This window comes from Panthera leo, chromosome F2 (genome assembly GCF_018350215.1).
Source record: "Panthera leo isolate Ple1 chromosome F2, P.leo_Ple1_pat1.1, whole genome shotgun sequence".
In the NCBI taxonomy this organism is placed as follows: domain Eukaryota; kingdom Metazoa; phylum Chordata; class Mammalia; order Carnivora; family Felidae; genus Panthera; species Panthera leo.
Genome location: NC_056695.1, coordinates 1,784,469 through 1,800,052, shown reverse-complemented (window position 1 = coordinate 1,800,052; position 15,584 = coordinate 1,784,469).

Below are 15,584 nucleotides of genomic sequence, written 5' to 3'. Positions count from 1 at the left end.
TAGACATTGGGCTGGAACCTTGCCTTGTCAAAGTCCACCTGTGGTAAATGGGGTACATGAATGGTGGCCAGGCCCTCAGACCTTGTGACTCCGTGGTCAGCAAAGGGGGAAAAGTGAAGTGAGGGTCAACGAACAACAGAAGGAGAAATCAGAGCCTGAGACCATTGCTGGTTTGGGAGGAGAGAGACAGAAGTCCTTCCAGAAGGAGAGGAAGGGCAGGACCCGTCAAATGGAGAAGGACAAAGAATGTTTCTTGAGCCATCTTGGGTGATGCCAAAGAAAGGCATCCATCTGAAGAAGATGCCAGTGATGAGAGACTATGAGTCAGTGGCAAACACCGGCAATTATGATATGGCCCTTACTGGGTGCCAGTAACTGGCCCACGGAGACTAATCAAGGTGTAGCTGGATTTGTAGCCCAGCCCCACTGTGTTGTAGCTCCGACTGCCTCTAACTGTCACAAGGTATCACATGGCCTTGCATAGGTTGCACGAACCTAAAATGTCTGATGTAAATAGGGGCACCTGGGTGACTCAGTCTGTTGAGCGTCCCACCGGCTCAGGTTTGTGAGTTCCAGCCCATCGGACTCACTGCTATCAGTGCAGAATCTACTTCGGATCCCCTGTCCCCTTCTCCCTCCGCCCCTCCCCTTCTCACACACACTCTCTCTCTCTCTCTCAAAAATAATACACAGACATTTAAAAAAAAGTCTTATATAAGTGAAAGGTGGTGTGTATATTGGTGGGGACCACCATGGTTATCTGTCACCCAGACCAGAGATACTGAGAGAGGAAGGAGATGCTCATAATTACAGTGGGACAATGTCATCCCAGGCAAAGCCATATGCATGCCACCCATTTACAGGCTACGGATTACTCAAGTGACATTTCATGTAAAATGGGAATAATACCAACTCTTGGTGTCTCCACCTCACAGGGTTTTTGTAAGAATTGCATGAGATCATGTCTACGGTATCATTTTGTAAACTGTGAAGTATGATATAAATACATAGATTGATATTGGAATGCGCTAGACAGTGGAACACACGCCCTGCATTGGGACATGTTTGTGTTCTCAGTAGGAGCTCATATACGATGAGTCAATAAGAGCATCAACAACCTGGAAATGAGACGCATTTGACTACATGCGTGACATTGCTCAAGCCACTCAGCCAGTTAAAGAAAGCTGAAGGATGCCTCTAAAAATATCTTTAGTAATCTAATGTATTTACAGAAACGAATCTCATGAAATTAGGACAAAACTTCAGTGCAACCAACACTGGAATTTTCATGATTGGAGTTAGTGTTAGTGAAATTACCTCTCCTGTGAGCACACACACCCACCCACACCCTCACTTGCTCACTCACACACACACACACACATCTCTCTTAGACTCACAGACATACACATGGTAGTTTATTCTATTTAACAGACACATCAGAGTGTCTTGAATTTCTCTCTCATCCAGTCAAGATAACCACGAATTCTAAGGCCATCGGCGCCATACTGTTAACGTCCACAGTCGTGATTAACGACATTCGAGGCTTGATGTGTTTGTTACGCGGGCTCTAACGTGCTGACGTATTAGAACTTAACAAGATGCGTGGTTTGTGTGAATGCGCAGGAGTCAGAAACCCGTGAGTAAACATGAACTTACATCCAAGTTATGTGAGCTCCAACTAGCCAAGCTCACACCTTGGTCCACATGCTGTGTTCTTAAATTGGATAGTGTAAATTTGACTAAGGGAAAAACAGGCTTCTGTCCTCCTTGAATTTCTAAATATCACTGTATGTTGATGCGTGCACATGCAGAAGAGAATACAGCAGCCTTAGGAATTACAGTCAAATTATTTACTAGGAAGGGGACGCACCCTCCTTCTTTCCAAGGACCCTGAAGATCATGTCCGGATTTATGCATCATGTGTGCACGGTGCTATACCCAATGTCTGCAGACTATACGCCGGGCAGCAAAAGGGACATGGAAAAGGGATATGGGACAGGGAGAGGGAAAGGGATAGGGACATTGTCCCTACCCGCCAGGAGCAAACCATCTGGGAAATGAGACTTGCTGTTGTCCCGGAAAACAGGAGAAGGAGGTTGTGGAAAGGAGGAGGAAGAGACGGAAACTAAAATAAGATGAACTGAGTAGGAGCAAAGGTTTCCCTGGCGTGACTTTTTTCAAAAAAAACAGAGGCAAGCGGGAGAGTGAAGGGGGTTAGCGCTCGTCCCTCTTTTTTCACGTTATTACAGAAGCTCCCAGGTCGGAGAGCAGAGGCACGGCCTCCCTCGCGGAGCGTGTCGGGAAGTCCGCGGACTGGAGGTGTTGTCGTCAGGGCAGAGCAGGATGCGGAGCAGGCCGGGGCCTGCACGCCCAGCACGAGGTATGTGACTGAGAGGCAGGGAGCTGGCCCGCGGCAGGTGCAGCACAGCCAGGGCCCGGCGGCCCCGGGAAAGGAAAACCTGCAGGTGCAGTTGGGACATGTCCTGAGCCTCCAAAGCCACGCGTTTTTCTGAAGAGCTGTCCTATCTTCGTTGTCCGCCTGCAAGATTATGGTTTGCGGCGGGAGGGGTTTGGTGGAGTTTCCGGCTCTGGCGGCTTTGATGACACACGCGGGCTGCTCCAAAGTGAGGTGCAGTCGCAGAGGGCAGAGACCCGGCAGGACAGTGTCCGTGGGGCGGGGGGGGGACTCGCCCACCTGCCCCGCACAGCCCCGGTGGCCCTGGGAGGGCTCCCCTTTCCCCAGAGCCTGCGGCGGAGCCGGGCTTCGCCGGCTCCCACTCAGCCCTGCCCTCCTGTCCTCCACACAGGGCACCTCTTTCCTTCCTCCCTCAGCCATCCTTGGGCTCCGTGACTCCCGCAGCCCCCCCCAGAACTCAGTGCTCGACAGGCCTAGAACTTCCGATTGCCACCCGCAGCCTCTCTGCACATCCCGGGAGCCAGCACGGCCTCACCACCGCCGCTGTCCGTTTTTAAAGGTCCTCTCGGCCACTCTCACGACCTGTGAGCAGAAGCAGTTTTGCAGAGAAGCCACTGTCCCGTTCAGCTGGAAAGAGGAGAACTCCCAGTAGGTGGTCAAGGACAAACTCCCACCCTGTCCAGAAGAGGTCTGTTAGAAAGGGGGGTGGGGAGGGCAGGATGTGTTAAATGTGAGCGTACATTTTTAGAAATTTCAGTCACAGAGGCATAGCAGTTGCTGTAGCAATGCCCATGACCGAAGGAACGAGGAGAGTGTGAGGGTAAGGAATTGCTCTCTGACCGGATGTGCAACCAGGGGAAAGATCTAGTGAGGCAGAAAAGGCAGTGCTGCGGCATGAAGAGGCCTGCAGAACAACAGTTGGAGACAACAGCAAGGAACATTCTGGTCCCTTCCTAGCAGTACCCCCGAAGAGCCACACGAGCCACGGCACAGCCCACGGCAGTGCGGCTGGAGAGAGGCCAGAGGGAGGCGAGGGTGAGCAGTGTGGAGGTGCGGCTGGAGGGGGGCCGACGAGGCCACCGGGACAGCGAGAGGCAGGCAGGTGTCCCGTGAAGCCGCGTGCTGGGGAGGCCCTGCACATCTGCTTGGATCCTTCCTCCCACGTCCTGGCCTGTGGGGCTCCGGGAGGGCAGACAGCAGCATCCAGGCGGGTGGGGAGAGGGGCACCCACAGAACGGGGCGAGGGATTACTCGGGCTTGAATTCCTCCTTTCTCAGGTGACTGCGTTCTGGCCGCCCCACACCTCCCCCTCTCATTCTTGGCCTGCCTCAGTCCACCTGGGGCACGCAGGCGGAGGCTCCAACCGCATGCCCTGTCAGGACCTGTTGCTTCCAGGGGAAGAATGCAGGAATAGCAAATCCTTTCAAACGCTGAAAGGGGAGAGCCCTGCTCTGGAAGCCGCGGGGGTGTGAATGGTTGTAGTACAAAGTCAGAATATAGAACAGTTTGAGACTGGACCCCAAGACGCGGGGAGCGGGGGGCGGGAGGCCCGGGGAGTTGGACTGAGGCTTTTCTAGCCTTGAACGCAAAGAACCGGAAGTGGTGGAACTCCTTTGTCCCCCAGCCCCAGGGGAGCAGGTGCAGCACAGCACCCCTCTTTGTTTATTGTTTTTAGATTTTTAGATGTTTATTTCGGGGGGAGAGAGAGAGAGAGAGAGAGAGAGAGCACAAGCAGGGGAGGGGCAGAGAGAGAGGGAGACACAGAATCCGAAGCAGGTTCCAGGCTCTGAGCTGTCAACAGAGAGCCTGATGCGGGGCTTGAACTCGTGAACCGCGTGACCGTGACCTGAACTGAAGTCGGACCCTCAACCAACTGAGCCACCCAGGCGCCCCACAGCACCCCTCTTTAGCAAGGCCTTTGCTCCTGTTTGAGTCGGAGGGACCCTGGGACTTGTGCTTTGTCCCACCCCAGAACCCAGAGCTGCACCCCCAGGATCAAGCAAGCATAACTTCTGGTAGGGCCACTGGGCACCATGCCAGGAATGGGGTACCCTCCTTCCGAAACCATGCACAGCACCCCACCCCCGTAGCCTTTGCATATACCTGGAAAGGTCACACAGCCAGGGTTCAGCGTGGGCTCTACAAGCCGGGCAGGGCTGAGCACTGCTCCCACCATCTGCCCACGTGGCCCAGGACAGACGCCTTGACCGCTCTGCCTTACTTTACACGACCGTAAAGTTTAATTTAATCCAAATGCCGGTCTAGTTTTGTGGGGGTCAGCAGAACGTCTGCCGCAGAGGGTTTAAATATGTAAATAGATTAAAAACACTTAGGGTGGTGCCTGGCACATAATAGATGCTCAATAAATGTGAGCTCCTAGTATTATTAGATACAGATGACTTATTATGTAAACATTGTATGCTTTGGCTGCACTTCATGAATCTTCTTATTCGGTGTCATGATTTCAAGAGTAGCTGTACGATCAGTCAGTTGGTCCCTTGGTTACCCCTTACAGCATTCAGACGGCACTGTGTGCCACCAGCCACCAATCTGTTGCAGTTCTGAGCAGGACTGGAATTCTTCCAGGGGTCAGCGTCCTAAGGGGGCGTGTCTGGAAGGGGCCTAGGCAGGTGCATTTCAGCCACCATTAAATGGTGTTCTTCAACACCTCAGTATATGAGAAAAAATACCTTCCCTACAAGCAAAAATAATATAAAAACAGGGAGGGGGACAAAACACAAGAGACTCTTAAATATGGAGAACAGAGGGTTACTGGAGGGGTTGTGGGAGGGGGCGTTGGGCTAAATGGGGAAGGGGCATAAAGGAATCTACCCCTGAAATCAGTGTGGCATTATAAGCTAACTAATTTGGATGTTAAATAAACAAACAAACAAACAAACAAACAAATAAAAATACCTTCCCTACAAAAATTCTCAGCTAAGAATGGAAACATCCTAGGATGCTAACTCCTGGTCATAATCTGAATCCCTATTGGTTGAACACGCAGGGGATTTCTCCTTACAAAAATAGTATCCTAGAGGCACACAGGCTACTTCTTTTTTTTTTTTAATTTTTTATTTTTTTACATTTTATTTTTATCTATTTTTGAGAGACAGAGAGAGACAGAGCACTAGTGGGGGAGGGGCAGAGAGAGAGGGAGACACAGAATCCAAAGCAGGCTCCAGGCTGTCAGCACAGAGCCCGACGTGGGGCTCGAACCCATGGACTCGAGATCATGACCTGAGCTGAAGTCAGACGCCCAACCGACTGAGCCACCCAGTCGCCCCCACACAGGCTACTTCTAAGGAATCCTTTTTCTTTTTTTAATGTCTATTTATTTTTGAGAGAGAGAGAGACAGAGACAGAGTGCAAGTGGGGGAGGGGCAGAGAGAGAGGGAGACACAGCATCCGAAGCAGGCTCCAGGCTCTGAGCTGTCAGCACAGAGCCCGATGCGGGGCTCGAACCCACGGACTGAGAGATCGTGACCTGAGCTGAAGTCGGACACTTAACTAACTGAGCCACCCAGGCGCCCCAGGAATCCTTTTTCACGTCTATTATTAACCACGAAACCACAATCCATTACTATGCGAGCTTCAGTGTGCTTTCTTATCTGGCCCAAATTTAAGCTGCCGTTGCATGTGGTGTGTGCGTGTGTGCGCGCGCCCACGAACGTGTTCATCCGCACACACCTGAACTCACCTGTCCGCACAGCGAGGCTTTCTTCCCTCTGCGTCTCAGGTCTCCGCTGCCCAGCTCCACCTGTCTTTGCACTGACTTGAATGTCTCCAGATTATTGTGTGCTTTTCTCTTCCTGCCGATCTCTCCCCTTGTTAACCATTTCTGGTGATTTCATGGAAGATGATGTGGAAATAAACCCCACACGGGGCTCAGAAAATAAAGGCGAGCTGGACACAGTCTTGGGATCACAGCAACAGATACGCCTCCGGGACTTTGACCACAACCTTCAGACCAAAATCTGTCCTGGTCACCGGCTCCCTGAGGCCCATCCACAAAAGCAGTGCCCTTCTGGGCTCCAGCCTCGGTGGACGCAGGGGGGCAGCTAGCTGCCTCGTGCCCCGTGCCCAGTGCCAAGAGGACGGGGAAGGAAAACCCGAGTCAGCCAGGCCACACAACTCTATATGGTTACGCAAGTGAGTTCCTTGAATCGTGCTGCTTAGAAGAAACCCGTATCCTTGAAAAATATAAACAGTTAACAAAAGAGTGCCAATCTGGGGCTACAACAGGAGCCCATACAGAAGCATGGACAGCTGGCTGTCCGTGGCCGATGCCAAGCCAGGTGCACGTGAGGGGAAGAGGGAAGGAGATAAGTGAAGAGAAGACAAGGGGAGGCAAGAGGGAGAAAAGTAAACAAAAGGAAAAGGAAAGAACGGCATGAGCCTCAGCCTTATCTAGGGATTGCCAGGTGTGTGGTATAGGAAAACAGAGCTGTGTTTTACCTTCTCTAGGAAAAGCCACTTCTGACGGACACGAGGGGGAACTAACTCAGTGCAGGCTCCAGGAATAATAAACAGACCAGACTTGAGGCTCTGTAGGGAGCAGAAAGTGGCCGCCTTGCTCACAGTAGTGTCCCCGTGCATCCCACGCTCGTGGCACATGGCCCAGCTCGATAAACCGGGGGTGGGTAGGATGACAAAGAGCTCCTGGGAATGAATGACCTGCTTTCAGGTCACCCTATCCCCTGGTCACAGCAGGAAGGACACAGGGTGCTGGAGGTGAGCATAGGGATGGGAGGGCACAGAGCGCGCCCCTCGACCGCAGGATGGAGTCTCCCTGTTCGGGCCCGTGCTTCAGCACAGGTGCAAGTGCGTGTTCACCTCAGGGCACCCCCTTCTCTCTAGAAGGCGGATCTGGACATACTGAGGACCCATTTGGCCGCAGAGCATCTGTACTCTGCTGCCCGTAGAGGGGCAATAGCTCTCGGGGAGCTAGAATGCAGGGTCTCGGGCCCCACCAGCCCGGCTGAGTAGGAACCCTCCTTTCCCTAGATCCTGCAGAGAAGACTAGGCATGACTGAGAAGCTCGGCTCTGGAGATGGACCAAGCATGACCCTCAGGACCGGTAAAGGCTTTGCAAACATCACACATTGCAAAAGAAATCACTTATCTGACCTACAGAAATGAAAACTAAGGTTCGATTTCACTGCACGAGTCCTAAACGAACAACAAAACTGGGCAGTTGATTTCATCCAAATGCCAGTCTGATTTTGCTCGTAGCCAAAAAAGTTTAAAAAAAGGCGGGGGGGGGGGGGGTGGGAGGGGGGGACAATGGTCTTTCTTGCAGCCAGAAATGATTTGGTAAGATGTGAAGAAGACCTTGGTAGATCATCAGTCCAACAATAGCATATGTGTTTTCCCTTGCAGGAATGTTTGAAACCAGCCTAAGGACAGCAGTCCGGATAGCTGAAACAATCATGGGCTTATAGACGGGAAGGAATGGAGCTGATACGATTTTGAAGGCCTCCCAGTAGACCCAGCATTGAAAAGATTCTACCTCAATGTGTACATCCAATGGACCCGGCGTTCCCTCTTGCCTTTCGTGCACATACACGGACCCTCACTCGGAAGGTCAGGAGTGACACAGGGGCTGCTGAGGACGTCCCAGAAAGCCCCCTGCTCTGTCACAGCCTCCCTGCAATCGCCAGCATCCTTTGGCGTGTTGAACAGCACGGCCCTCATCCTCGGTAATTTGTGGCTTGCTATGTACTCACGCCATGATTTAATCCCTCAAGAAAATATTCCTCCCCCTAAGACACACATCATCTTGTTTATTTTTACCTCCTCTTGCCTGTTCAGCCTACACTGCTCCTATTATGTGGCCCAGCCCCCCGCCCCCCCCCCCTGCAACACACAGTGTTTCCTGCGTGAGGGGGTGTCAGGAGGAGGGACGTTTGAACAAATGGGTGAAACCTGGTTTCCTCTCTCCCTTTTGCCTGACACTCACTTCACAGCCTCCAGCTCTGTGCCACCATCGTCCAGGACTGTCCCCACCTGCCAGTCACGCATGGCTGCAGTGTCGTCCCAGCCCTACACAAAATGGGAGTTTGAAGGAAACACAAATGTCTAAGTAAAAAAAAAAAAAATTCCACTGAAGCACATAACAAGACTTTAAACTCCTGTCATTAGAGAATAGTTTTATTACTTTCATCACTATCTGGGCCAGGAAAGTTATGGCATGTGCTTAACCATTAGTAGCAAAATCTTCACATTGTTCTAGTGCTAAGTAACACATCACAGAAGCAGCATTACTAAAAGCCATCCAGGCAAATCCTCACTAGTGCGTCAGACAGGTAGTTCACAGAGCTCAGAGGAGTGGGGCCTTCTGTGACTTAGTGGGACTAAGTCCCGTCCCTCCCTCGTGCATGCACACGGCTCAAGAGTGACACGGCCGGTTCTTCCTTGGTGTCTCCCACCCTGTCTTTCCGAACAATCCCATTCCTGTAGATTTCTCTTAGAGTTTGAAACAAGTTTTGGAAATTTTCAAAACAGGTAGGGTAGCAAGTGGCGTTTGGTTTCACAAAGAGCTGATCGATGCGTTCCGACAGAAAAGCACAACCGGCCCCTTCCCCAAGAGAGCCTGCGAGCCCTCCCGAGTTCCTGTTTCCCCGACTGGGGTTATCTCTCTTCCAAGATCGCCCACTGGTGTGCACACAGCTTAAACCCATGTGTATCAGATCGGTTTGCTTCTTGGAAAACCATCATAAGGACAGGAACCGACAAGCAATGGATCGGACAAAGACAAGTGAGGGCCCACCGTGGACTACGGCAAGGAGGGGGCCAAGAGAGTGGTGCTCGTCTCTCTTTTTTCACGTTATTACAGAAGCTCCCAGGTCGGAGAGCAGAGGCACGGCCTCCCTCGCGGAGCGTGTCGGGAAGTCCGCGGACTGGAGGTGTTGTCGTCAGGGCAGAGCAGGATGCGGAGCAGGCCGGGGCCTGCACGCCCAGCACGAGGTATGTGACTGAGAGGCAGGGAGCTGGCCCGCGGCAGGTGCAGCACAGCCAGGGCCCGGCGGCCCCGGGAAAGGAAAACCTGCAGGTGCAGTTGGGACATGTCCTGAGCCTCCAAAGCCACGCGTTTTTCTGAATAGCTGTCCTATCTTCGTTGTCTGCCTGCAAGATTATGGTTTGCGGAGCCAGCACGGCGTTATGACCACCGCCAGGGCGCAGGACCTCAACCTCTCTAGGAGGGCTCTCCTCTGTTCTGATGTCTACATGACGTTGAAAACTTACACTGGGACCCCTCCCCCTAACACACAGCTTCATTCGGCCCTGTGTTTCTCCAAAAGGCTTTGATCCTTAGACAGTGTTAATACTGCTGTCTGTAATTTTATGAAAAAATGGGAAACATTGCCCGAAGCTAAGCCACCTAAACTTTAGAAGGTAAAGGTGAAGTTCAATAGCATCATCATCACCATTTACTCTCTTAAACCACCTCAGTACTATGAAAGGGAAGCTCAGGCTTATGACTTCAGCCCTCAGAGGGGAGGCCCAGCCTGGCCTCCACATGGTTCGGTCTCTAGCCGAGGCCTCAAGTCAGCCTGCTGTCACTCTCTGCTATATTCTTTTCTTCTATTTACTTCTTTCTTGGGTTTTTCCTTCTACCAGCATGTAAATGCAGGGACGTGTAGACCTTGCCAGTGCTAAGGTTGTCTTCACTGACGCCACGCATAGTAGGCAGTCAATAAATATTTGTTGAATGACTGAATCCCAAGACAGGTGCTATGGGAAAATCAATTTTTTTATATCGGATCTCAAAAGAGTTTGTGTCCTCAAGGTAGCGTTGTCTTTTGAGGAGGCTGATATACACTGTTATGTACTCAACAGTACAAAGTGAAGGCTGAACTAGCATTCCTTGGTCCGCAGCAGCCCTGAGGGCCTCTGATTTATTGTATGAAATCATGAGCAGGAGGCAGTGTTTTCATTCTACTCATCACCACCCGGGCCTCAGTAGCATCCTGTTCACTCGGCCGGCAAACAAAATTGAACACAGCCCCTTAGGGAATAAGATGAGTTATTCCCTCATGAGTGTCCCAGGGACACTCACGTACCTGGGAAAGTTACAGGGGTAAACATTTCTTTGCCTGGAGAAGAGTTAGACCTGAGTCAAGGCCTTCCTGGAACTCTACACATGGAAGTTTATTAAGTGGAATATATCTTCCAAATAATGGAACAAAAGTAAATAGACTCCAGCCGAAGTGCAGAGTAAATTTGGTCTGACTGAAATGAAGGTTATTCTACTGATACGGCCACAGTGAGCTGTGGCAATCAGCTAAGGAACAAACATCGCTTTGAAACTTAAAAAACTGGCTTGTCCCATATTCTGTGATGGCTAAGATGAGCCCCTCCACGGAGGGGCTCATTGTTTCCAGAGGATGATGATTCTACCGCTGTTCCAAGCCCTGGGTAAAGGGAAAATGCCGAGAGGTTCGAATCTCATGGTTTTCAGTGCGTGGCTAGCCACGAAATCTTAACTCCCAAAGGAAGGGAGTGTGTAATGTAGGTCGACAGGATTAGTGACTACATGGTAAGGGCTGCCCTGGCCGAGGAAAATCTTCCTTTCTTAGCAGTCATCTGTTGAATTTTAGAAGTGGACAATTTCTAAGACGAGGAGAACGTGTGAGAGCAGTTTGGTGCTTCTGAAAGGTTGCCCGATTCTCGAACGTCCCGGAGGGCTTTCATAAGACAGCTAGCTGACTGTGCGAGTTCCTTCAGGCCACTGTTGCCATGATGCGCACGTAGCTGGCCCACCGGAGTCCTGTCACCTCCACTCCTGCTTCAGAAATGGCCTTCCTTCCACCTCGTCCTGCCTGACAAACTCCACTTACCCTTTATGTCCGATTTCACCTCCACTGCAAACCCTCCCGGTCTCGGCCAAGAGGTCTGCACCCCACCCCACCTCCAGCACGGGGTCCGTGGTGCAGACCTCTCTTATGGCATCACAGAGCATTGAACTCATTTATCCACTCTGATTTCACCCGGGCCAGGGACCTAATTCACTTCAGTGCCTTCATCTGACATATGATAATTCTCCACTAAAGTGACAGATACGTGAAGAGTGTTCTCAGACGAAATTCATCAACCCTATGGAACGCTGACATTTCCCCAAAGGTACTCAGCCACTTACAACTTCCTCCTGGTGTACCTTTATACTCTACAAAAGATGAGCTCCTCCAGGAATAAAATGTGCCTATTTGTCTATATGACTCGTTAATATCTCACCGATGTGAGGATTCTATATGCAGCCTGGGCAGCGTCTATAAAGCCGAAGGATTTGCAGAGGATAGAAGGGTGTCTGGATCCTCTAACTTAGAGCACCCCAGGAGTACTGCTAAGATCTAAAAAACAAAACAAAACAAAACAAAACAAAACAAAACCTATTTGAATCCTTCTTTATGGGGCTTAAAATTCCAAATGGGAGAACAAAACACTTCTTCATTCAGGAGCTGACATAAGTGAAGAATTCTACCTCCCATTTCCCCTTTCACCCATAATGCAATGCAACCACCAGCTCCTTGAGGATTTGTCTGTCTCAGGCTAACCTTGGGTTTTCCTATAATTGACAGTCATGATGAGTGCTCATCACATGTACTGTGGAACGTACAGCCACGTAGGGAAGTAATACGTGGCTGAGTATCTTAGGGAAAATTCCAAAATACGATTAGCATCAATACATCAGTGTATTATCTTATGAGTGCACCTCTCCTCCGTTGACAAAGAAGCTGTTCATCCTTGAAGCTTCACATCAAATTTTACTTCCATGACACATCTCCAGCCCTAGGTTCATCAACAAATAGCAAAAATTGAAAAAGAGAGCGGTGTCCAGGAATTCCCTTCTCTGTCCTTTGAATTCCTGGCTCCATCTTTGGATTTACCACCAATTGGCGCAGTTTGATAGATTCAAGGGACTTGAGAGCCTTATATTCCCCACCGCCCGCACGCATATTCGTATTTCAGCATTAACTGGCACGGTGCCTTCCACGTTACAGGTGTTCCATATATGTTGATCAGCTGATTAATGAAAAGAACACACTGATCACTGATCTGAAGGGAACAGCGCCCAGGAAGCTGAAGACCAGAGTTTCTCATAAATAGGACTGTCATTTTTTAGAGTTATCCTGGCCACCAGGAACACAAATCCTATCTCTCAAAAGTATTCATTGAAGAGCCACATCCTGAGTCAAATGGTTGGCAGGCTGATTAAATAGTATCTGTGCCCTAACCCAGGTAGCTGTAGGATTTTTATTATCTGTGTGGTATTTTTATACTTTGCAAATCACTTTTATATCCATGACTGCATTTGATCTTTACAGCCATCCTGGAAGTGGCTGGGGCAGAAGTGATGATGAATGGATGAATAAACTGAGGCGCAGAGAGGTCAGCAGACTTCAGCTCCAAAGTCTGTGCAAGAGAAATGGCCGTGGACAGGATCTCGGTGCTGGCCCAGAGGACCCCAGCGGCTTAGGAGGAAAAAGGACGCCCAAGAGAGAATGAACGCGAAAGCAGAGGTCTGGCTAAAGTGTAATGGAGCACAGAGGAAGGTCCGAAGACCAAACCCCCCAGACATGCCCTCTCCACCCCAGAGAAGTCCTCACCCCGCAGGGGACCGCGTCCGTGGCACCCGAGCAAACACTCCAGCGCACAGACCTTCCCAGAGGCCGCAGGTTCTGAAGGGATGAAAGGGGCTTTGAATCCGTGCACCACGATAATTACGTTTGTTTTAATGGAGCAGTGGGTGCTTCTGTTGTGCTGTGGTGCGCGGGCCTAATTATTCAAACGCAGCCATTAGTTCCCACACAACAGAGAGGACAGCAGATGTTAGAAAGATAGCATCTCTTGGCCATTTGCCCACCAAGACCGGCCACAAGGCCACTTCAAAAGCAACAGCAACTCCTGCCAGGAGCATCCCACCACATGTCCTAAAACATCAGAGCCCGGAGTTGGCTTAAGACACCTGGAGGGAGATAGGGGTCAATGTGGCAGTGACAGCCTGTCTCCCCCCCCACCCCGCCCAGCCCTCAGGTAGACAAGGTGGCGTCTAGGCGGGTGAGCACAGAGTGATCTGGGCTGCCTGCAGCCCTGTGTCCGATGGCTGTTTTCACGGACAAGCAGCTCCCAACAGGACACAGAGCCTGTGTCAGGAACTCATTTCAAACCTGCGGGGCTGAAAGGAAATCATTCATTTGACCGGAGAACAAGACGTGCCCAGAAACCCATCCAACTTCTTGCTGCCACCACCAGGGAAAAGCATACATATAACTAGCTGAGTCTGTGTGGTACGCGATTGCTCAAACTTGAGTGCTCAGAAGCAGGCACCAGCCTGCCTGCATTTTTCCTCTCCCGGCCCTGTGAGTAACAGTTAGGAAAACACAAAGGGCTTTAAAAAGTTCAAAGAATTTAAAAAAAAAAAAAAAAGTGACTGCATCACTATCATCACCAAACTGCCGAATATTTAAACTTCTGTAAACAAACAAACAAACAAAAAAGGTTTTTAAGTTGAGAGACCATCAGGGATTTTGTTTTCTCTGCCTCAACCATAGCGAGGAGATTTCCCGGAAGTGGAGACCCTCAAGGCCTCAGTTTGTTTCCTACGCATCCGTCATGCACACACACACACACACACACACACACGCACACACACGCACACACACGCACACACACCTGTCTCTCCAATAACTGCCTGGAAACAGGAGTCGTGGAGAGAGGAGACGAGGGCTCTGAGGAAGTACTCCTCTTGACAAAGACTTCTGCCACCTTGTGTTGAATCACACCTCCCTCTGGCTTTTCTTCTCACTTCCACCAAATCATAGAAAGGATACCGCCCACAAAAATTGCAGTGTAAAGGGTTCTCGGTTAAAAAACAAACAAAACAAAAGTGGGGGCGGGGCGGGTAATAGTGCCATAATAATGAAGGAACCACACTGGGTTCCTTGTAGCACAGACAACGAAGCCAAGATTTGCCGTCACATGGAGACTTCCCCGTGGGAAGTGGAAGGAGCCGGTGAAAGGTGCTAAGGTCCCACAGGATGCCCCCTCCACAGCCACATGTGGTGGAAAACTCCTATTGGTGAGGGATTTCCCAGTTTCAGTGCATTGTGGGTTTTTTTTTTTTTTTCGCAAGGGGAGACCTAATAGAAAATCTAGGTGGGGAGGAATGAAGTCAAAGAGCTTGCTTCTCAGCTCAGGAAGAGGAACGTGAACTTCAGAAAGACCTATGTACTTACAAGGGTCTGGAAGTATATCAATTTGAAAAAATAAGCACGCACAATAAAAAACAAACAGTCAAAATACTAACAATGAGAAGTTACAAAGAGGGAGGGAGGCAAACCATAAGAGACTCTTAAAAACTGAGAATAAACTGAGGGTGGATGGGGGGTGGGAGGGAGGGGAAAGTGGGTGATGGGCATGGAGGAGGGCACCTGTTGGGAGAGCACTGGGTGTTGTCTGGAAACCAATCTGACAATAAATTTCACATTTAAAAAAGAGAGAGAGAGAAAAGTAGCATAAGCCCATTGGCATAGCTGGCTTGTACCAACTGAAGCAAAGGAAGGTCAGTCGTGGCCCTTCACTAATGGAAGAAATGTGATACATCTGAAAAGAGTCTTGAAATAGCACCGACATTTGTATGTTTTTATATCTTATTTTATTTTATTTTCAAATTTTTCATTTAAGTCCTAGTTAGTTAACCCTGGGGTTGGGGGATAGGTGGAGACAGTGGGGTCCAGATAGATCACGGGCCCATCCTGTAGACAGGAGAGTGTGGCCCAGATGGGGCCCGGACTCATAGCTAGCTCATAGATGTAGGACTGGGGAAAACATAGCGGAAGATTCCGTTACTACCCCATTTTACAGACAAGGAAACTGGCACCAAGTGATGGGTCCAGGGTAATTCGGCAAACAAACAGCACAGAAGACACTGCTGTCTCCAGGGGGGTTGATGCCCTGTGTGCAAAGAAAAGCTCAAATCTCCACTGCTGCCCTACAATCAACGTGTGATTTCCCCGGCACGTCTCTTCTGAGCAAATACCATGTTCCACGTTTTGCCTCTTCGCTTTCCACACGAGCAAAGCCAGGGCAGATATGTACCTCCCACAGGAGTCGCTATAGCCATGGGCAAGGCCAGCGGCAGACTTTCTCAGACTTCAATGAAGAG